We start from the raw sequence: 24,241 nt of genomic DNA, 5'->3' as shown, positions 1-24,241 counted from the left end.
CCTTCTTGCACGACCCTGTCTGCTCGCTCAGGTGCTAGTGCTTCAATTGTGTTGATGTTGTTTGTGGGTCCGCACCGCCCTCTTCTTCCTCAGTTTCCATCTCTTTCTCCTGCTCCATCGGGGTGACTTCTGGCCCTCACGCCCCTTCTCTGCTACCTGTTGTGCTGCTGCTACTACAACCTTTTTCTGTTCTGTTTCTGCCCATGTAGCGTCTTGTGCCTCCTGCACTTTTGCTTCCACTGCTTCTTGCCTTCTCTTTTTTGCAAACTATGCCATGCACAGTTTGGCATCCTCCTTCTTCATTTGCACTACAAACTTTTCCACCGTGGCGATGTTTGGGGCGCGCCATTATGGCGGCCACATCTCCAGTACATCGAAAATGACATCATTGGTGGCTATGAAAGGTAGTTCGCTCCACTTCTTCGCAGGGTCCTTGCACGCCCTGAGGTATATGTGGTGGAAGTCTGCTTTAAATTCTGCAAAACTTTGCAGGTTGTTGTAGATAGTGGGTGATAACCGCAACTTGCGGTTAATCCCCATTCTGATGTTCATCTCCATGAACACCCAAAATATCTTACTATCATGGATCCAGTTTGCGTCCTTAGTGGCCCATAGTGAAGCATACTTCATGGCCTCCAGGAGATCCCTTGCAATCATGGGGAACTGGCTGTCCTCCGGCAATTCCACCACCACCAACACTATGGACAACAAAAGCCATGCATAGTGGAATTTTTTTCCTTGTTCATGTGCCTCGCGGCAATTTTCTAGGAACTCTTTGCACCTCGTTCGGCACTTTCGCATGACCTTACCCACCAGTATCTGAGTCGCCACCCTCACTGCTTTGTTGTTGATACTGGAGATCGCGTAGCCCCTCTTCTTCTTTTCCAGCTTGTATTTCTTCTTCATGGTCTCTACAATGCCAAAATCGTTGCTCTTCCCCTCTGAGATGTCTGCAGGGTCCTCTCCTTTACACGGAAGCCAGGTAATGCGATGGATTAAGTGGTCCATGATGGGGACAGGCTCCTCTAGCCACAAACACCCACCATGCACTAAGCAGAGCAACTGCCTGATGATGAAGATCGTCACTAGGGTGTGGTGGTAATGCGACACCCAAAGCAAGTTTAATAACCCTGCCTTTTCAACTCCACATAACCACTTTTGCGGCTCCAATTCTATGACCCCTTCCATGGTGTTCTGCTTGGGCTTCATGAGCTACGTGGTCTCTAGGTGAGGGAATTTCTCGTGGTCAGTGAGATCCCAATCTTCAAACTTCAAATTCGGAACCCATCCCAGGTGTGTGCCCTTAAATATCATGTCATCCGGGAGGAGTGGAGTCTAGAGAGAGCTCTTGCTCTCGTCGAGGTCCTTGGGAATTTTTGCCTTCCCCTTCTGCGGGAGGGTATACGCGGGAAACTTTGTTGGAGGGTGCACAGGATCGGTTTCTTCCTCCATGCCCTCATCCTCATCTTCTTCAATTATGAGGTCCTCCAAGTCTTCTTCCTCTTCATTGGTTTCCAGGTTAACTGCTTTCCCTTTTTCCTCCATCGTTAATCTGGTGCGCAACAGGTTTCGAGGGGACACACGCACTAGAATCATTGGTTGTTTGTCTTTCTTTGGCCTCGACATGTGCAGTGATTTAGGGATTTCTGCAACAATCCTGGTGCCTTCAGGGACATCTTCTACGGTCAGGGCCTATGCGGCCTCTTCAGCGGTCATTTCTACAATTTCCCTAGCTTCTTCAGACGCTGCCATCTTGCTCATCCAGAAATATCTCAATCGCTCAATCAGGGGCTCAATCAATGCTCTAAATAGGGTAGTCAGGTCTCAGCTCAGAATACATGGGGAATATGACAACTCAATTCGCAAATGACCAAGTTTTGTTTCTTTGGCAGCCCTTTATAATTTATAGTGCCTTTTGAATTTGAGTTCGATTGTTCCCCCCAAATCTGGTCCATTAATGCTTCCTTAGCGGTAGATTTTACCAAATCTTGCCCATAAAGTTTTGGGTGGAGTATAGGGTCTATAAACGTACCAACATTTAATTTTTCAATCCAGAGAGTTCGTGAACTTCGAGACATAGCACTGGAAATTCTAGAGACAATCCCCGGTAACCTGCAAAACAAATTCTAGTATATCTTGCGATTAATCTCAAAAATAAATGTAACCCTGCACTAGTGAGAGAAACACCAATCCAAACAATTAAAAGCATGCAGGAAAGTAAAAGCAATCAATGTGAAAGGAAATTCTAATTGAAAGTAAACAGTAGGGAAATCAAAAGTGGAAATCAAGTAGTGCCAGCACAATAACGAAAAGACTGTAAATGCTAGAATAAATTCAAAAGAAATTCAAACTATTCTGCTTGCACTAATTTTTCCTGTACTAATTCTGGTTGCACTAATTCTGTGTAACAATCTCCTTGCCCTAATTCTGTATAACATTATGCTTGCACTAATTATGTGTAAGAACAATCCAAAAGTTAAAAGAAACCATAATATTAATTAAGCATTTGTCATACTGCAATTTCCCTTTTATACATGTTGGCTTTGTGTTATAAGAATCACAACTTTTAGATAAAATTGTATGTGATTGTTTGTTTAATGATGCATGAGTTAATGATTAGATGATTTCACAATTTCATAATTATTAAATGCGGAAGGTGAACCCAATCAAAACACAGACCCATGAATTACTGACTAGAGCAGAGGATTCTTAGCATCGACAATTAGTCAATCTGGAGGATGCGATGTTTATAAAGAAATATCTTTCATGCAAGAAAAAAATAAAATAAAATTAAGTACAAGAATAATTTGCAGCAAAAAGGAAATTAATTTTAAAATTGTAAATAAAACGTTGCAGAAAATTAAATTATCAACTTAAATAAGGAAAGAGACTGCCATTGTGGGCCATAAGGCGGGGTATTGAATCAAAGGAGGATTATAAGTTTTCCATGGAACTGTAGGGTTGTAGAGATGTTTAGGAACCTATTAGGGACAATAAATATTATTCCAAGTATTAAATGATGATGAGTTTTGAGTTATACCTAGCGGTCGATTTATTTCCTTACTTGATTCCTTAAATACTTGTTGAAACCCCGACAGTGATGGCAAATAATTTGTTGAATGATCCTCCTTGCACTGCTTCCATTCTTCCTGCAAATCATCCAATTGTAAATTTAGACAAGATTTTGTAGCTCTTATTTTTGTAGTTGATTCCAAAAATTGAGAAGAAGGTTCTCGAGAATTCTTACCAATCTTGGAGATTCCTCTTGAATAACTAATGCACAATTTACAAACATCATCATATGGTAAGTGAGAAACATCACCTGCTCCTATAAGATTTAAAGGTTCTAAAAATTCATCTTTGATTCCTTTGAGTAGGAGTGTTTTCAAAGTATCTTTTACCAAATTCCTATGTTTTGATTTTTGGAGGTTGTATCTAAATCGCTCCACATAATCCTCCAAACTTTCATTTTCCCCTTGTGTTATCCCGAAAATATCTTCACCTGCCTAGCAATAGTTTTGATATTTCTCCAAGAACACATTCTTCATGTCTTCCCATGTTTGAATGTAGTTCCCACCAAGGCTCATGAACCATCGGAGAGCTGCTCCTTTAAGAGTAAAAGGGAACACTTGCAACCTTTGAGAATTAATACAATAACCATATCCTCTATAAATTACTTCAAACTCAAATAAGAATGTATCTAGGTCTTCATTTTCCAAACCATGAAATTTGGTAGTGCAGATGGGGAAATATTATGCATTTTAGCCACCCCTAAATCTTTGATAGGAAATTGAAAAGTAACATTTTTTTCCATTTCTTACCAAACTAAAAGAGGTGCTCCATGTACTACTTCGAGACTCCTTGTTTGAATGTTTCTTCCAACTAATTATAAAAATAGGTGCATTGAATGATTAATGTTAGCCTCAAACTCTTCATTGAAAAATGCCTCAAAATACCATTTTTCTATCTTCAACAAGACCACTGGTACATTTATTAGCACATGAATAGTGTATATATATGTGTGTTTGTGTGTGTGTGTGTGTGTGTGTAGGGTGGGTGGGGGGTTATTACGACATTAAATAAAATGAGAAGCCTTAAAGAAAAAATGCAGGAAAGAAATAAATTCAAGGAACATAAAATTGCAAGAGAAACTAGGTGAAGGAATAGAAACCAAATGCAATAGGTCACCAAGGTCAATCCCCTAAGCGCCTCCCTAGAAACAGTGCCAAAATGTTGGGTGCAGTATAGGGTCTATAAATGTACCAAATTTAATTTTTCAATCCAAAGAGTTCGTGAACTTCGAGATGCGACACTGGAAATGCCAGAGAGAGTCCCTGGTAACTTGCAAAACAAATTCTAGTCTATCTTGCTATTAATCTCGAAAATAAATGTAATCCTGCACTAGTGCGAGAAACACCAATCCAAACAATTAAAATCATGTGGGAAAGTAAAAGAAATCAATGTGAAAGGAAATTCTAATTGCAAGTAAACAGTAGGGAAATTAGAAGTGGAAATCAAGTGATGCCGAAACAGTAATGAAAAGATTGTAAATGCTGGAATATATTCAAAAGCAATTCAAACTATTTTTATTGCACTAATTCTGCCTGTACTAATTCTGCTTGCACTAATTCTGTGCAACAATCTGCTTGCACTAATTCTATGTAATATTCTTCTTGAACTAATTATGTGTAAGAACAATCCAGAAGTTAAAGGAAACCATAATATTAATTAAGCATTTATCATAGTACAATTTCCCTTTTATACATGTTGGCTTTGCATTATAAGAATCACAACTTTTAGATAAACTTGTATGTGATTGCTGCATTAATGATACATGAGTTAATGATTAGATGATTTCACCATTTCATAATTATTAAATGTGGAAGGTGAACCCAATCAAAACACAGACCCATGAATTACTGACCAGAGCAGAGGATTCTTAGCATAAGCCAATTAGGCAATCTAGAGGATGCGATGTTTATAAAGAAATATCCTTCATGCAAGCAAAATAAAAAAAAATAAAATTAAGTACAAGAATAATTTGCAGAAAAAAGGAAATTAATTTTAAAACTGTCAATAAAACGTTGCAGCAGATTAAATCATCAACTTAAATAAGGAAAGAGACTGAAAGCAATTACATAAACTTCACACAATAAGGAAATAAAGTAAATGCTTTCTGGCTAAAATATGTAGAGTGGTGTCGAGCTAGTCTGGCAGCCAACCTAGCCAGCTCACACCCTCACTTAACCTGGTTCACATAGTAATTAGATTCATTAAGGTGCAATGGATGAATAGACAAAGCATAAATAAAAATTGCTTCAATTAATTAAAAAACAGTGTTTTACATAATGCAGACATCGGCTAATCCCAGCAAGTAGGAGAAACATTCCACACTGAAATCCATGTGCTGCTACATTGGAACAACTTCTCCTCCCTTCTACGTTGTGCCTGCCTATGTGTGCTTCTACCCTCTACTTAATTGATTGACTAATTAATTAGCTAGGCTTGGAGCCATAGCTCTTCTTTTATAATCTTTTTACATTCCAAACTTGGCATAAAAAAAGCCAATCCTTTGCAAACATCATGGGGATTGAATCCAAACTAATTATCAATAGTAGAATATCAGTATAACCATTTCCCTACTGAAATAATGGATATTTACCACGAATTTCCCAAATCCGGACATTTTCTAGAATTTTGGAAAAGTTGGTATTTTTAACAAACTTCCTCCAAATCCCCCTTTGTATATCCTTAACAATTACGAATTTTGGAAAATGGCTCAAGGCTTACTCAATTTCCTATGCTAAGAGAAAAACCCATGTTTCAGAATTATTAGATTTATTATGATTGATGCGGAAATCGAGGTTTAAAGAGGCAGTTTGGAAACTGCTACAAATTTAGGGTTGTAGCATTAATTATTATCTAAATATAAATCTGGATGACCTGGGTGTGTCTTGGCTTATTTGAAAGTGTTCAAATGACATTTTGATCATAAACCTCTTTCAGATTCTCCCAGAAATGTGTCAATGTATGAAAGCCCCAAATTGGTGGAGGCACGCTATAAAACCTGCACTGGTGCAGGCACACTATAAGAACTGAATTGGTGCAGGAATCTGTTGCACAGTGTAGGCAGATAATTGTAGGTTCAAAACATGATCAAATCAAATTTAACCTGCAACATACAATCCTTTATTAAACTTCCATTAATGGTATTTTAATCCTGTTAAAACAAAAAAAGTAACAAATACTTGCAACAATAATCATTTAATCAAATAGTAGCATGAGAGATTTTGAGTGAAAAATGAGACAAAACTGAGGCCCAACATAAAGCACGTCTTAAATTCTTGCCACCAGCTCCACTTGGTCTCAATTCAAGCATCACATCATGAATAGTGACTCCAACAGTCACTTTCCAGCCAACCCGCGCACGGTCACTTTCCAGCCAACCCGCGCAGCATCGCAGGCCCCCTTGCGTGGTCGCAGACCTTGTGACACTTTGCTCTTGTGCACAGCTCCAACATCGCGCAGCTCTTGAGTAGAGTAGTTTATAATCCTGTGCCTCCTTTGAATTGCATGGAGTGCTAAGACTGTACTTCCCACGGCTAGTCAGGTGGTCGCGCCACCTATATATGGTTTCAACTGGTCATCCATCACTTTTCCTGGAAAACATCCACCTTCTATTGTTACTATATGCATCACGCACTTTATCATCTGCAGCGTGCCACCATGGTGATCCATTTAGTTATATGTGGTCCAATCCAAGGCATCGGGTTGATCAACCCTCGACGGTAGTCCCCAAATTCATCAATGTAATCGTGCGCACCTTGTTTTATCACCCTAGTTTTCTTATCGAGAAAATCCTTCTTTATTTCGTCCTCCCACTTCTTGACTTCCACTTCCACCAAAGCGCTTTTCTCCCTTAATCACACCCTTTCTTTCATAAGTTCTTGGAGCCTAAGATCACCCTATCGGATTTGTTCCTCAGGTCCCAAGCATTCTACTTCATTCAGCTGTGTGATCCCTTCTTCCAAGGCTCCATGAGTTGTCATATCTATCGGTGCAACTATGCGCGGACTAGGAATTTTATACTCTATGGGGATTACAGCGTTTGCTACAAATTCCAGCCTCGGAGGCATCTGCTTCATTAGTTTCTTGCACATTGTCCTATAAGCCCACAAAACCACTGGTACACGTAGGTCCCAATCAGTCTGTTGCACATCACATACCTTGTTTAGCGCTTCACACACTTTGTTAAAGGCTTCTATGTGGATAACCTTATGCACACTTGTTCTTTCCATACTCCATTGTTCCAACCAGAGGGGTCGTTCATGCAATTGCCTTGCCCGCACATGCTTATTGACCATGTCTCCTAACGCGAAGTCTTTGTGCATCCGCACCAGTTTTGTAACATATGCCTGTATCCATCTGGAGAGGTGCACGTGTGGAACGTATTGTCCATCATACTTGTCTTTTAATCGCATATGATGCTTCCCAAACTACATGCATATCATTCTCCTACATTCACGCCAGTCCTCAAAGCTTCTTTGGTGCGTGACCCACCACCTCGTGGGTGTAGCGCACAGTACCCATTTCAAAGATTCAAAACATTATTGTTCTGGCACTTCTTTCGAATCTATTCAAGAAAGCATCTACCTCACTTAGCCCATCATACATAGGCAGATCCCTTACCTCTGTCGATACGTAGCGAAACGATCTCATCATCATGTTACAGTTTAGTGTGGTTACCATCTGTAACCGGTTCTGCCATCACTCTATCTCCTCGTCAAAATCTGATGTACTGGAGCTTTCATGCTCCCATGAGATCCTTCCATCCATGGTGGGATTTACCCAGTCTTGTTCTCATGTAGTTATCTTGTAGATGCAATCCAAGTCGTCATCGCTTTCATAGTTGCGCACCGACTCCGTGTAGCGCGATCCTTTTGCATAGTCCAAAGGTAGAACTACGCGCAGAGACTTTTTCTCAAAAATCATTTTGCACTTCTTCAGATTTATCACCCCATTCATGTTAGTGGCCCAATCTATCCCTAATAGCACAAGGTAGGGATTGCTGTCATCAACAATCTCTATCACTTCAAAATCTGTTAGCGTGCTTGCTCCTTCAATATCCACTATGATTCCCTGCAATCTGCCCATAGGTAAGATCTTTTGTTGGTTCGCCATTCGTAGTTGGATAGGATACCATTGCAACATAGGCCTTCCCATGTGCTCCCATGTCTGCTTTGGTAGAATGTTCGCGTCCAATCCTAGGTCCAGAATCACTTGTTCCATCTCATATTCCCTAATCTGCATAGTCAATCTCATTTCTCTTCCCATCCTCGTCACATGCTTTCCGATCTTCTAGACTACACGTGGTTCTCCTGGCGCGGTCGTAGCGCATCTATTTATGCATTCCTGCAGTCCCTTTATAGCCTTGCTGTCACGCAGGAGCTTCATGAATGTTTCCAGGAACATCGTGAACATCGAGGGGTCGATTTCCAGCTCCGGTCTGTCTTTGCTTCTTGAAGTGGAGGCATCAACGAAGCTCTTCCTAGCTTCCATGAAGGTTTCCTTAGCATGCTCCAAATCAAACTCTGGTTCTTTTGTTGGAGCCTTGTAAACTCAAGTACTATCTTCAGGCTACTTGCCTTTGTCATCCCCTGTCATAATTCCACTTCAAAGCAATATGTTCACATTAGGGTCTTCCTTGCATGGCTCTAACCTCATCATTTGTAGGTTTTGAGTCGGGGGAGGTTAGAGTGCTCCTTTGTCATGCAGCCGCATTATCAGTGTGGGTCAATCCTCCATCTCATGATCAAAAAATGTATAATACAAGCATTATGGATGTGTCGGATTCGTATAATCACAGGCATAATGTCCTGGCCCTCCGCAATTGTAACATATCAGCTGTCCGTGACCTCTTCCAGGCCCTCCTCCTCCACCTCGGCCTCGTTTGCGCCCCTGAAATCTGGTTCGCGCGATCCCTGCGTTCTGGTCAAGGGGCTGTGTTTCAGCCTGAACTCTGTAGGTGGGATCCATCATCAGTTCATAGCTTCTATAGGTGTGCTCATCATGTCCCACTGATCTGCAGAAATAACAAAAAATTCTTCATGTACTTCTGCAATAAATGGCAATTGTCCATAGCATGCTTTCCTCTTATTTGACAAATCACGCACCACAATGCAGGCACCACGCTAGCTCCTGCTTGGGCCTCCGGTCCTAACGACATAAGTTCTCCTACCACAAGGTAATTCAAAAACACTCGACAGTGGTCCTTGTCATGACCCTAAACCCTACATTTAACACACCATGCCTCAGTGCACACCTCTGGTCAAGTTGTCCTATCTAGTTTCAGACTCTGTATCTCAAGGCACAAGTTTTTCAACTGCACATGGATCTGCTGAACTCCCAGGTTAGGATCCTATATCGGGGTTTCATGCAGCCTCATCGCGATCTCCAAGGCCTCGGCCTAATTTGTTAGCCTCTGTTGTGACAACGTGTTCCTTAAATGCAACGTTATCGATGCTACAAACCATTCGCGATGTTTTCCATCTGTTAAAGTCATGTTAGCTTCACAAATCATACACTTTAGTCTTTGATTCAACTCCCAAGGGGTCTCTCCTGGTAGCATCGTGATATCCTTGAATCCAATGATATTCTCTGTTCAACATAGTTTGGATATCCACGATCCCTGCATTCAGATTGTCATTAGAATGCTTAATATACCAGGTCAGTGCGCAATCTTGCAGAGCTCTAACCAACATCACTTTCTTTATATTGTCATCTGTAGCTCCCTGTGCTCCCCATACAACTTTTATCGCAAACCAAAACTAGTCTGGATCCTCATTTCTTACTCCCTTGAACACCAACAACTTTATCGCGCTTGCCATATTGACTCGCAGTGGTGGCAGAGGTGGTATGGGTGAAGATGGGGGTGAAGACGGTGAAACTAGCAGTGATGTGGGTGGGGGTGGTATACGCAGAATCCTTTGCCTTATCAAATTGATCGCACTTCTTGGTGAGACCTTCGCAAGTTCTTCCTCGTTCCCTCATGGAGGTGAAATCAAGGGGCTAGTTTCTAGTTCTGCACTACCTTCATTTTTGTAAATCCTCCCACTTCGCATAGCCCCAAACATCAATTTATTCACATAACCCACTTTTCACACAATATCATTTTAGTCCAAGTGTTCAAAGACTTAACGTACTTACCTCGCGTCCTTTGAGGAAGCATATCTTTGCCTCACTATAGCTGACTAAAGTATCTACCGCGAACTCAGTGATGAATCCCTCAATCATTCGATCGAGCCAGTGATCAACAGCGTGTGCGATCTTATCCTCTGATGCTTCCAATCTGCGCACCAACTCTGGGGTCCACACAATAGGTCTGTCAAGCTTGCACCTTCCTTGGCTATTTGCTAGCTTTGCGATCCACTCGTATAGCTCAGTAGGGAAGGATGCAAATAAAATTTCGTGGATATCTGTGTACAGGTAACAATCTAACCACTCTTCCTTTGATAGCCATGGATTCTTGTTCTCCTGTGCCACGAACTCATGAATTCTTCTGTCCAACTAACCTTCAATTTCTTTCTTAGTTGGATTCCAGTGATACGACATCATACATCTCTATGAAGATCCTGGTCCTGGCAATGGAACTATTTTTTGGCTTGTTATGGCCTAACCTAGGTTTGGAGTTAATTAGCTAAACAAATCCCTGTACTACTAGCCCTTTCAGAAATAGTCCGCAGAGCGTGGACTGAGGTCTCACCCGAAGTAGCATGTGGGGTACTGGAACCAGGTTTCTACACCCTTGAGATGTCTGAGGGGGTTGACTTGGTCCAACTGTGAGTCTCTTCACGTAGGTTACTTCGCACACTTCCCTGGCCTTCGTGCCCTGATATATTTTCCTTCATGCAACCCTAACTAGGGGTTGTGGGGCTTCCGCGCTACTGTAATAACGATCTGCACTATTTCCCTAAGTCACCCCCGAGATCTTACTTATCCTCTTATCACAGTTAGTTATCTTCGCATAAACAGATGCCTTATATTATATTTACTTATTCAGCACATTCATATGAGTTCACGCAGTAAATAAACATTATGCTGGCAATTCATACCCAATAATACATAAAATAGGAAAAGATACATAGGAATATCGTAAAACTTCTATTTTATTAATTCTTCCCATGGTTACAATCTCGACCTGTCCTGCGCACTCAGCTGCAAGGGTCCATGCACTCAGCTACAGACTACTAGGCCTCTATGCACTCAACTGCAGAGCCTTCTCCTACTCTACGACCCAAAGACACGACTTACACTTTGACTCAATGCTTTATTGACTTCTTCAACTCATTGATCCATCATTATTTCTACACTTAGAGCCTCACTCTATTTGTACAATCCCATGGTCTGCGGACCATGGGTAGATCTTTCAAACCAACATTACAGTACAAAAACAAGGGTGGACAACCCTATGACTCTATTATGACTTCGGGCTCCGCGCTCACAAATCGCGGAGTCTTTACAATGGACTTAGTCAAAACTTGGGCTTTAAGCCCCAAAACATGCCTTGGGGGGATTCCACGCCCAACATGATGTGATGTGGATGGGATCAAAGCTAGAGGAGTGAATTTGAATTAGACTTGATGGTTGTAATTCCTTCTTCTATTCAATAAAGTATTTGAACCTTTTTCCATATGCTTATCTTGTTATATGATGCTTATATTTGTGAATGTATTTGATTCCATTTACTTGTAATCAATATATCTTTTGCTTTGATTGGTTCTTTGTCTTCTATTGATGTTTACAAGTACTTCTCAAGTGTGTTAAGTGCGGGAAGGAGCGACGGGACCAATACAAAGGAGACAAGAGGAAAGAGGAACTACAAGTAGGCCTTCTCATTATATTTGTCTTATCTATTTCTTATAGGAAAAGGCTAAAGTGCTTTAAACTTTTGTTATAGATATGGCTACTTATCTAGGGAATTAGTATTTATCCGTAGATACCAAATTCTCTAAAAGAATAAGCCATTCTTTGTGTTAAAAATATATTTTTCTTCACATATTAATTTCAATATGAGATTGTATTATTGCAAAGAAAGACACCTTCTACAGTCCAGTATGAGGAGTAGATGTTTAATTCCTTCGGTTCTCAATAGTATTAGGAGATGTTTAATTCCTTTTGTGTTTGACATGGAGTCTACATGTTACATTTAAAAAAAATATTAATAATTTTTTTTTTCAACATAAGCCATAAATAAATTATGTGTCTATCGTGCTCTAAAAAAGATCAAATCCCTGACTGTTGCAAACCTTTCATAAAGTTTTTCTTAATCTAAACAGGTTTTCACTTGGAGAAACTTGATCCATCTCAATACATGATACATGATAGGTCAGGAGTTAAAATAGATTTATGCTAATTTACCATTTAGGATTAAGATTAGTGTAGTAGCTTAGCTTGTAGCTAAAAATTAATTCCTAACCTTTGGGTAGGTTGGGAAACTTATATAACTATTCATCTTCTCTTCTTGAAGGCATAATTTCAATCTAACACAATATATATCTACTTTTTGATGTATATTGATAGTTCATACTATTCATAATTTCATACATATGACAATTTGATAATTGTTTGATTTTGAATTACAGATTGTTCATCTTGCATATTTATGTTTCAAGTTGCAAGATAATGTAAGTCTAGAGGAAGGCACCATGTGTGAACCACTCAGTGTTAGAGTTTATGCTTGTGTCATTATTCTATAGGTCCTCAAACAAATTTCATAGTAATGGGGCAAGTCCTATTGGCCTTATCATTGTGCTATCTGCACGTGCATTTGGAGCTCCACGGATTATTATTGTTGATGGAGATGAAGAGTGTCTATCAATGGCTGAAAAAGTTGGCTCTGTTGAATGTATCTTAGTGTCCAGAGAATCTTAGGTATAATGTTAATAATGTCGTTACTTGTATTCAAATTTGTATGTTGCTTTAGTGGTGAGAAGTATTATGGATGGGATAATTTCCTACCAAATTCATTTTGTTACTGATTGGGATGATGATCTTTTAGGATATTGATGAATAAGTTACCCACATACAAAATGTTATGGGTGGAAACATAGATGTGACTTTTGATTGTGTTGATTTTGCTAAAACCATGTCGATAGCTCTAAAGGCTACGTTTTCTAGTGGTAAGGTATGCCTTGTGGGAATGGGCCATAATGAGATGACTGTGCCACTCACTCTAGCTGTTGCCAGGTATGGTCTTCTCATATCCAATATTCCACATTCAATCTTTATTTTCTGAAGCATATTGAGAGCATATTTTACTGTTTCATTTTAGGGAAGCAATTATGCTCATGTCAATTCTGCTTGCAGGGAGATGAATGTTTTTGGTGGTTTCTCCTACAGGAACACTTGGCCTCTATGATTGGAATTTTTAAGGAGTGGAAAAGTGGATGTCAAACCCTTGATCACCCATTGGTTTGGCTTCTCTCTAGAAGGAAGTGGAAGAAGCTTTTGAGACTAGTGTTGGTGGGGGGAATGCAATCAAAGTCATGTTTAATCTTTGAGAAGAATATGGTGTAGAGAACCTAGATAGGAATGTCTGTATATGGCATAATGTTATCTAGAATGTCTATAAATGGTATAATGTTTTTTGTGGTATTTTTCACTTTTTACATTGTTAATGGAGTTTTAAAGTAGGCAGGCTAAATATGGAGTTGTGCATTTTATTTGCCCATTACTATAATATATGAATAAGTATACGTGTTCTAAAATCAATAAATATAAATATTTTCTGAATTTGTTTGGCACTATGGAGCTCTCTGAAACAACTATGACATGGTGACACATTTAGATGTGACTGACTTAGCATTTTTCTTGGTGCTAATTATTACTTATGAAAATCTTTTCTAGGCTTTTACCTTCAGACATTTACATGAAAGGTGATTCTAACAAAATGAATTTTGACATTTATCAATTAGGTAGCATTCATCACACGCTCGATTAAAGTTTAGTAGGGAACCTTTCATGTTGTATCTATCATTTTATTCGATATTTTAGCTGGATTCTACAATTTATGTTGACAACTATGTCACTCTAATTCAATCATGTTATGGACAAGGGTTTCTGTGAATCGAAAAACAAGTCATGGATAATAATTAGGCCTTCATCTATCTCTCTATTTAACAATTCAACAATATGATGAAAATGTGGAAGGAAAGAAGGTGCATTCTAAGTGCATTCCTTGTTTCAGTGATTTATCCACTAGTTATTTTCAGATGTTTCTAAATGTTGTAATCAAATTTTAATGCATGCGTTGGAGACCAATCTGGATTCATGGGGCTAATTCTCTCATATATATTATGTAGAACGATTGCATTTGAAATGGGTGGTGAATATGATTGAAAAATTTCTGATTCTAGATTGCTGTGATTTTTTATGAGCAATAATTACAACAAAAAAGTATAAAAAAACCATATAGTATTGGTACCTGACACTAATATGTTGGACAATGAAACAATTGACCTTTCTACCTAACCTTGTAGTGGACATGTTCATCTCAACTTCTATCTAACCCTTTTGAAAGTGATTCATCCAATTTCTTGTGACATGTTTTTTTCTCCCATTTGGAGGTATTGCTAAATGATCTAGCTCGTCCCATCTCTTGTGACACATTATTTTCTATCATTTGGAGGTTTTTCAAGATTAAAATATTTTGTAAGATTCTTGATATTTGATTGTTTAGCATCTACAACCAATGAAAATGTGGGATTTCATGTTATAATGTAACATGGAAATGAAATCTTACTAAGTACAATAATACCACCTCACTTTCATTAACCCCCACTTCATTTTCAATCGACCCCACAATGTTCTGGCCAAGTCCATCCATTTGGTTATGGAATATTCAATGTCATTGACTGTAGTATACAAATTTTTAGGTTTAATGAATGTCATTGCAAATGATATATACACTATCACATTCAAATATTCAAATCAAATGATCTGTATACCACCTGTCAAAACATTGAATGCTACAAAGCCTAGTGGATAGATGTGGTTGTGAATATCACATAAATTCACCACAAATTATTTAAGATTATTAACTAGTGAATAAAGATGTTTAAACTGGTGAAATATAGTAGCCATCTCCCTGATATGACTATGTATACTATACTTACAAACGGACCATGTAAGGGAAGACACACTCCAAGGGGCCAGTAGACTATTGCATTAGATTTTAAAAAATGTTTGACATGACAATGAAATATTCAACAATGAAAAACAACCTTTGTAAGATATTACTACAAGCCTACAACACTTTGGGCAAGACTCAATTGTGAGTGATTTGTAATTGATGAAGTGCTAGGGTGATTTATGTAATAATACTCTAGTAAGTTATCTAAAACAGGATTGGCAACTTAGCTTAATAAAGTGATCTAAGTGGAATTTCCAGGATTATGCCTGTATTTTATTCTACAAACACATTTGGTTTAGAGTTTAATGGGCTACACATCCTAATTAATGCACTAGTTGATCAGTCTAAAATGAGTTTGGCTTAGAATTAGTGTGTTAAACTTGCAATTGATGAAGCGACTCGAGGAAATTTCATTGATATTGTTCACAAGAATAATATAGAATTCGTAAGATAAAATGGTTAGTGTCTTGTGTTCCATAAAGGTTGAATCAGTTTTCTTTTTTAACACAAAATATAAATATTTCAAATCTGAAAGTGTCACAAACTAGTTATATGTTAGAGAAGTGGAATCCCAGGTCAATTTACCCAAGTTAATTTTACATTTTCTTTGCCCATATATGTGCATAATATAAGTAGACTAATCCATGTATATATAGGCATGGAGAAAAGAGATTTTTGTCAGCCTCTCCTCAATTTCTCTTTTCATAAATGATGTAAAATAGGGAAAATGTTGTGTCAAAAGGCCCCATTAAGTTCTTGCTATCATGATTCCTAGAGATGCTCACTGAAAGTAATGGAACATGATTAAATTCATAATTGTTTTTCATTTACAAATACCCCATTCACCCAAGGCAATTTTTCTAGATCATGAAGCAATAAATCAACACAATGAGTGGCACTATGACACAAGGGATGTCATCAATTATTTTAAATCTCTCCATGATCAGCGAATTAACACCCACATAATTTGAAGCACCCTCCATAACAACCTAGGAAACACTTTTTTCTCCAACCTTATGTAATGCTTCCCAAAGATATTGAAAATAAATTGTGTTCTTTATTCAACTCATTGTGTTCGTTGTCAACCATATGTTAAAAAAATACCCCTGAAGAAAAAATACCACCATATTAATAAGAGACCCGCCTAACATATCTACCCAAGCACCCCTTAGAATTATGTGACCTTTTGAGTGCCAGGAATCCTTAATATTAGGTACTATGTTTATCAATATGCAACTTTTTGAAATGAAATAAGATGGTAAAGAGATTTAGCCACACTAAATTGGATAGCATCTAAACTTAAAATTTATATAATACATGAAAAAATTATATACACATGCACACACCTATGTGCACACACACATATAAGCCACTTATAGTGTCGTTGATAGAGTACCAGCTAAGATAGAGTACAATGGGAAAAATCTAATTTAAGAAAATCCTAATTTAATTTTGTCCTTGAATTAAATTAGGAATTAAATTGTAATTCTAATTATCATAGAAACTTGTAATATTTAACTAAGTTAATTTGACATAATGGCTCAGTTAATTCGAGTTGGGAGTCTATCTAGAGTCATGTAGAGTGGTTCCTAAATTTTAGGCACCCAGGATGAGTTCTTTTGAGTTGTAATTATTTAATTTGGTTTAAACGAGTTAAATTTAGTTATACTAGTCCCAACTGATGGAGGAATTAGTGGGAGATCCAGTAGTGGGGTGTAACCTGTAATAGTGGAGTGTAACCAACACTGCTCAACCATTAAAATGAAGATTCACTCATAATTAACTCATGCATGTCATATAAGAGAAAGAACTAGTAGAGATTAGTGTTTAGGGACAATGTACTATTAGTTGTATAATAATTTGAATTGTACAAGTGGTGCATGCAATTAGAGGAAGGCCTATGAGGATTGCACAATTCATAATTGAGGAATTCCCCGATTAAATATGGGCTAATTCCCTAGGAAATTGTGCAAGGAAATAAGATCTTGGTGGGCAGAAAATTTGGGTGAGTATTGGTTGGAGCTTGTTTGTGACATAGTGAGATAGATTGAGATAGTGCAAAGGTTGCTCGGGCTTGAGAAAATCATTGAAATCTTCTCATATTTTATGATTAATGAAATATACATATAGCAAGGGTTTTTAGTTGTGCCTTTCCCCAAAATATTATTGTGTTGTGTGAATGAATTCTTTCTCTTCTATGCTTCGTGATTTCATCAATCGTTTATTATTTTTGCTGATGAGTAGAGTAGATTCAAGTTAATTTTTTAGCATATTACAATATGCAGTTTGAATCTACAAGGAATTTCTACATGGCATCAAAGCTAAAATCACTATAGAAGAGAAGAATACGAGTTTGTCTATTGTAGGAGAAACTAAATTTGCAGTATCATACTTCAAAGCCAGCAGGATGTCGTTCTACGGATTGAGACTCAAATACGCCCTTGAGGGTAGTTCGAACCATAATGCTTGGAAGGACAAGATGTAGGTAGTGTTAGAAGACAATGAGCTTAATGAATTCATAGACAAAGATATTCCTAAGACAAATGGTGCTTAGGATCTATCAGAGTGGAGAAATTGTGTGGCAAAGGTGAGAAGGAGTATCCTAGAAGGATTTTGAGATCATATTGTCTCGAACATCCATGGTAAGGAAACTCCATTTGAAATTATGGAAGGCCTTAACATAACTACTTCAAGACAATAGTGACCACAGGAAGTTTTCACTGAAGGACAAGCTCAAAAAGATCAAGATGGAGAAGGGTGACTCAATACCGAAGTACTTAACCAAGTTCAGATAATGTCAGGATGAGCTTGGAAGTGTTGGTGTTACCATTGCTAAAGAAGTCCTAGTGATCCTAGCACTTCAAGGCTTTCCCAAGAGCTGGCACAACTACCATGACTCAATTAATGGGAGGGAGAAGCTACCAGAGTGGGAGCAATTATGGTCTGACTTGGTACAGGAAGAGATTCGGCAGAACTCCAGAGATGGACCCTCATCCAAGCATGATGATGAGGAGAATTGTGCCTTAAATAGAAAGGAAATGAAAGGGAAGGGGAACTCATCCCATTCCAAATCAAATTCTAGTCACGACATCAAGAAGAAGGTAAAGTTGAAGATGAAATGTTTTCACTATCACGAGCTAGGACACTATGCCACAAAGTGTCTGCACAAGAACGTCAGTAAGAATCCCTCAGGAGGAGAGGAAGGTGGAGCTCTTGCTTCACAATTCAAACTAGATTTCACCCTCATCACTTGCATGTTGACATCGGTGATGGGTAGTGTGTGGTATCTGGATAGTGGAGCCTCATTCCATATGACCATAAACAAAGAGTTCTTTAGTGACTTGGAGGAGAAGGACCTCCAGATGCACATCGAGGTGGGAGATGATAGGACATATAGTGCAAATGGCATCGGTACTATTACCTTTCATAGAGAGTCTAGCTCTCCCCTTACATTAAAAGATGTCATGTATGTTCTGAGTTTGAAGAAGAATTTGGTTTCAGTTTCCATGTTGGAGGATTGTGGATACGATGTGATATTTAGCGAGGGAAAGGGTTTCCTTCGTCACATAGCCTCAAGATCGATGAAGCAGAATGAGGTTCGGGTCAAGAACCTCTACAAATTGGATGTAGAAGACTGTGCTTCTTTGAGTACAAAAGCAAAGAAGGTGCAGAGCCGAGACATCAATGAGTTGTGGCATAGAATATTGGGTCACTTGGAACACAGAGCTTTGAAGATCATGCAAAAAAATTCTATAGGACTTCCCAAGGGTACACTAGAGTAGAGAGACACATGCAAAGGGTGTACATTGGGGAAGTACACCAAAGCTTCCTTTCATGATAAAGACATTTGAGCACAAGCGATCCTTGATAGAGTTCACTCAGATGTGTGTGGACTGTTCACGATAGAATCCATGACCAAGCATAGTTATTTAGTAATATTTTTTAATGATTTTTCCTGTAATTGTTGGATTATCTTCATGCAGAAGAAAGATCATACGTTCACTAAATTTTGTGAATTTAAAGAACTTGTCGAGAAAGATAATGACAGAAAAGTTAATGTTCTCAGAAGCGATAATGGTGGAGAATATGTGTCGAATGAATTCAAGAACTTCTATGCATCAAAAGGCATTCGACGAGAGTTAATAGCACCTCATAACCCACAACATAATGGGGTTGTTGAAAGGAAGAACAATTTAATTATTGTGGGAACGGAATGAGAAATGTGACATGATCAAGGCCTAGTGTTGCACTTGTGGGATGAAGCATGCAACATAGTTATTTCTTTCCAGAACATAAGCCCTCATCAATTATCGGGATGATATTTTTTAGGTTAGAAACTAGATGTGACACACTTCAGGATCTTTGGTTCATCAATCTACTGTCATGTTACTAAAGATGCACAGAAAAATCTAGAGCCAAAAGATTAGTTAGGCATATTTTTGGGGTACACTGATACACCTCACAACTATCGGGTGTACCTAAAACAAAACAGGATGAAAATGGTTTGTAAAGAAGTTAATTTCGATGAAGAGAATGCCATGATATGTTCCCTTGAGATGAATATTCAGTTACATGCAGATGAGGAGATTTTAGCTCCAAAGGAGAAAGCTAAGGATGATTTGGAGTAGCCACATGCAGAGGAGAAGAGAGTGGAAGCACCCACTCATGCAGAGACTTCTAGAGATGGAAGGAAGTGCACTAAAGAGGTTAACATATTGATGCATGATGTTAGAGAGAATGTGGGAGCACCCTGTTATGTTGAAATTCTGCTCTACGGATAAACACAATTTCCCTAGGTGGGTAACTACACCTAGAACAATAGATTTAAAGAGTTTAACCTTTTTCTATAGAAGATAAATAAGACAAGGGACCTACTTGTTATCTTTCGCTTCCCTTTGTCTCCTTTGAATGGCTCTCATCGCTCCTTCTCAAACTGAATCCACTCGATAAGTACCTGCAATCATAAACAAAGGACAAAAACCAATCAAAGTAGGATATCTATCTACTATAAGAAAATGGAGTCGAAAGCATTTACACATATAATCATCATACATAAAGACAAGAATATGGGAAAAGGTGTAAACAACTCTATTAAGTAGAAGGAAGAGTTACAACAAAGAAGTCTGATCCCATGTCACTCATCCAGCTTGAGTTCCATCCTTCATCACACCATAAGCACAACACTCTGGTAGCATAACAATACTTGCTTACAATCTCAAACCTCACACCAACAGTATCTACTTACAAATTCTCAAAGTCCAACCCTTGATCAATATGATGAGTACTCAATTTATAGGGAAATGGCGGTGGTTTTGTCATAAATTGGGCATTGAATGGCTTTCCAATTTGGGATTTAGTTTCCATGGAGGAAGGGATGAGAGATAGGAGGTTATTTGATGCATTTCCTATCCAATTTCGAGCTCATAGGAGAGGATAAGAGGTGGGAATCTTCTAGAATGATCTAGAATGAAATAATATTCCCAGAACCCTATGAAGATTTTGCTCAATTTCGCCCAGCGCAGGTCAAAGTGGCCTAGCTGCTCTGTAGAGCAATCTTGAATGGTCCTAAGTGCTCTGCAGTGCACTTACCCCTGACCAAGGTTGCGCTGGTCCCTCAAGGAGTCATTTCAAGATGTCTTCAGGCCAGGAAACTCTCAAGAATGATGGAATTCAATGTGATGACTTTCTTAGGGCATGTAGCAACTGAATTAGGGTTTGATGAGCCCTAAAAGTACTAATCTAAATGATGGGAGTAATGTGCCCAAATAGACCTGTAACAATTCCCCCCTAAAGCATGAAGTTGAAAATGATAATGTCGAGTGATATGCTTTACGATGTGATGAGGAGGTTCTGAAGTGGATGGTAACCTACATCAATTACAATACATAATATCATGATATTTTGGATTTTTCATGAATTGTCGAGGGAAGGCATACCCATGCTCAGCATATAAAACTTTCATTACATGTACATAGATATTCGTCTACACATATAGACCCATGATGCGATGACCATCAGTGTAAATCTATCATACAAATGATTTGGTACTTTCCTGAAACTAGATTCAGGGTCTTCTATCTTGTTCAATCGTTCGCTCAAGTATGAGTCTAACCATGTAAATATGTCATCTGAATTTGAACATTGGAAGACACCGTATGATTACCAGCCAATGATGTAAGTCATTAACAAACACGAGAGAAATCATCAATAATGATAATGATCCTCAAGGTATTGTAGTACATTCTGCATGGTGTGAATGGATGTTTTGATGTCAAACACCATAAAAGTCTTTCGTTTGAAGGCCAGTGATGTCAACCTATTTCCGAAAGAAAGAAACTTGTCATTGATGTATGCAAGCCCCAAGGTACTGAAAGGGTGTTTCTAAGTCAATTTCTTGGATAATGTGCTGATGTGAACAAGAAGCAACTCGTCAAGGAGGGCCTTGATGTATCCCACATCAACGACACAAAACAAGTGTAATGATTTTTGGAGACGGAATGTAACTAACAACAAAAGGTTCAAGAATGGAGGTCATGAAAATGAAGGTTTATGAGTATTGCAAAGGATGAATTTAACTAAGTGACTTCTCTTGAACATGTCGATGACACAGAATGAATTGGCATCATTGACCCAAAATCAAAGTAATGGATGGTATGATAGACCATGGGTATGATAACCATCAAGCAGATAACCCAACCCAAATAGTCACAGAGATGAAGTGAAAGTGTCATGTTCAAGAGTGACTTGCTACCATAAAGTGGTTTACCGCTTTTCCCATTTTCCCCAGTCATTGTTGACCAATACCTCTTTATCTTTTATCAAGCTTGAGGAGGATAACATATGCTTGTTGTATAATTCCACCCTTCGGGTGAATCCATCACTATGTGATATTTTAACGAGTCTAGTGAAGGTGAAACTCGGTCTTGTCATGATGGAAAATTTTGTCGCTATTTGATGTTTTAACGAGTTTAAAGACAATGATAACTCGGTCCTTTTCATGTTTAGAAAGTTTGAAAAGGGACAAAAAGAAAAATCCATAATTTTTTTTTCGTAGATTTGTCTCTCAAGTCCAAAAAAGCATAAAATAATACAAGAGAGAACCTATTGACCATGTTTGATCAATGTATTCCTTTTTTGTAAATAATCTATCTCAGTTCGGAAAAGGGTTAAACTTATACTGAGTAGATGTCATTTGCAATCCATTAACGAGCTAAAAAGGACAAGCGCTCGGTAATATTTTCATATTTCGAGAGTCTGAAAAGAGATTAGAGAGTACTCCAAAGGGGTTCCTTTTTCAATGTTTAACAGAGCTCGAAAAAGAGATAAAAGTATGCTCTGTGGTCAAAGTACAATTCACGATCGTGCACGTCAAATTCATTGTATCAACTGTAAATTTGTTAAAACCAACACCAAATGGATCAAACATACATGTTTCATTGGTAAAAATAGGTAAATACTAAAGTTCACTCATTTAATGACCATGAAATAAACATAAAACAAGAATTTACCATGTAATTTTCACCATTTGATATTTACCATTCAATTTGTGCTCTAAACCAGTTTTTTACCTTGATCTTCAGCAGTTGATTGTGGGAGATTATGTGGATCATTTCTCGTGCCATCCAGACGAGGTAGAAGATCTACCCCTTCTCTTTCTTTACATATCATTTTTTTACAGTTTCAATAAAAAAAAATTGGGATTTTAGGGCCCCTGGGGTTAGTATATTTTGCCTTGGGATCATTGCAGCCTTTCACATCGAAAACTATGCTATAGAGCACCCAAACAGAAGGGTAGCTACTCTACAGCGCACTATCTCCTGCCTAGGCTACGGTGGGTGAGTTTCACAAATTTGTTTCACCTGTTTGGCCCAAAATTTCTCCAGTTTTTTGCATGAAATGGATCCTAACTAAGCTTATGGTTTGATTTCATGATTTCATCGGATCAGAATGTCTATTACTTGGTGAGAAAGAGAGCATGAATAAAAAGACATGGTTGCCTTAAATGATCCGGGTACTGTTGAGGCCCTCAGAAACTGTGGGTTGCTCAAATACTTCAGGTTGTTCAGGATGAGGAAACAATTAGAACTATTGCAGTTCTTAGTTCATGCATGGGATCTAACGAATCAGGCTTTTCACATAAGGAACAAAGTGGTCCCTATTATAATCCATGATGTTTACTTTCTTACCGAGTTGTTGAGACATGGTGCTCCCATTTCTCTTTTGGGATTTTCCCATAGAGGTGAATCGATGAGGGACTATATTCGATAATTTTGTCGGCCAGGTACACAACCTAGCAAGGATGGGAAAATAAAAATTAGGGATGTACGTGATTTGCCTTTGAGAACAATCCTTTTCACTATCACAAAGTTGGTAGGCAGTGTGACACTTCATCTGGTGAATAGATCATACATGCAGTATGCGCTTGAGTGTCTTGAGCCAACTATATTCAACTGGTGTGAGGTCGTACTTTCTTCATTGAAAGAGCAGTTGACAAAGGTAAAGAGCGGTAAGATGAAGAATTTTAGCTATGGATTGCTCTTAATCGCTTTTACCTTAGAGATAATTCCATTGATGCAACCTCAGCATGTAACACTGGGTGTAGTTGGTCCTAGAGATCCACGGATGCAGAGGTGGGTCGAATTGATGGCTAGACATGTTGGTCAGTCATCAATCACATTTTCTACTACATTCTTCAGTTGGCTTGATCGACAACACATTGTCATCGAGGAGCACCCATACGCAGGAATGGATTTTCGTGGAGATCCAGAGTTGAGTTTACCAGCGGGCGCTTAATGGGGTGCTATAGGTAAATTGTTTTTGACCAAATGTTTTTGATGCTTAAGTTTCTACATGTTTTTGTGTTTTTGATGTTTCCAATACAGATGTTGGTACTATTCGACCTATGGGACATAAACAGCATGTCGGTGAAGCAGTGCGAAGGAATGTTGGGAGACAAGTTCTCTAGGATTTGGATTTGACCGAGACATTAACAGAGTTGCAAGATCATGTAGAGGGGTTAACCCTCGGTATTCTAGATATCCAAATCAAGTT

General features: G+C 38.5%; 1 pseudogene; it reads left to right on the top strand.

The window, feature by feature from the left end:
• Nucleotides 1-13,559, top strand: part of LOC149206715 (sorbitol dehydrogenase-like) — a 131,595-nt pseudogene extending 118,036 nt beyond the window's left edge.
• The last annotated feature ends 10,682 nt before the right edge of the window (nt 13,560-24,241 follow it).

The sequence above is a fragment of the Pinus tabuliformis genome, chromosome 1_2 (assembly GCF_031772625.1).
Source record: "Pinus tabuliformis cultivar Carrire ecotype Pingquan chromosome 1_2, CPIR1, whole genome shotgun sequence".
Classification (NCBI taxonomy): domain Eukaryota; kingdom Viridiplantae; phylum Streptophyta; class Pinopsida; order Pinales; family Pinaceae; genus Pinus; species Pinus tabuliformis.
This window is presented reverse-complemented; position numbering and strand designations above follow the sequence as displayed.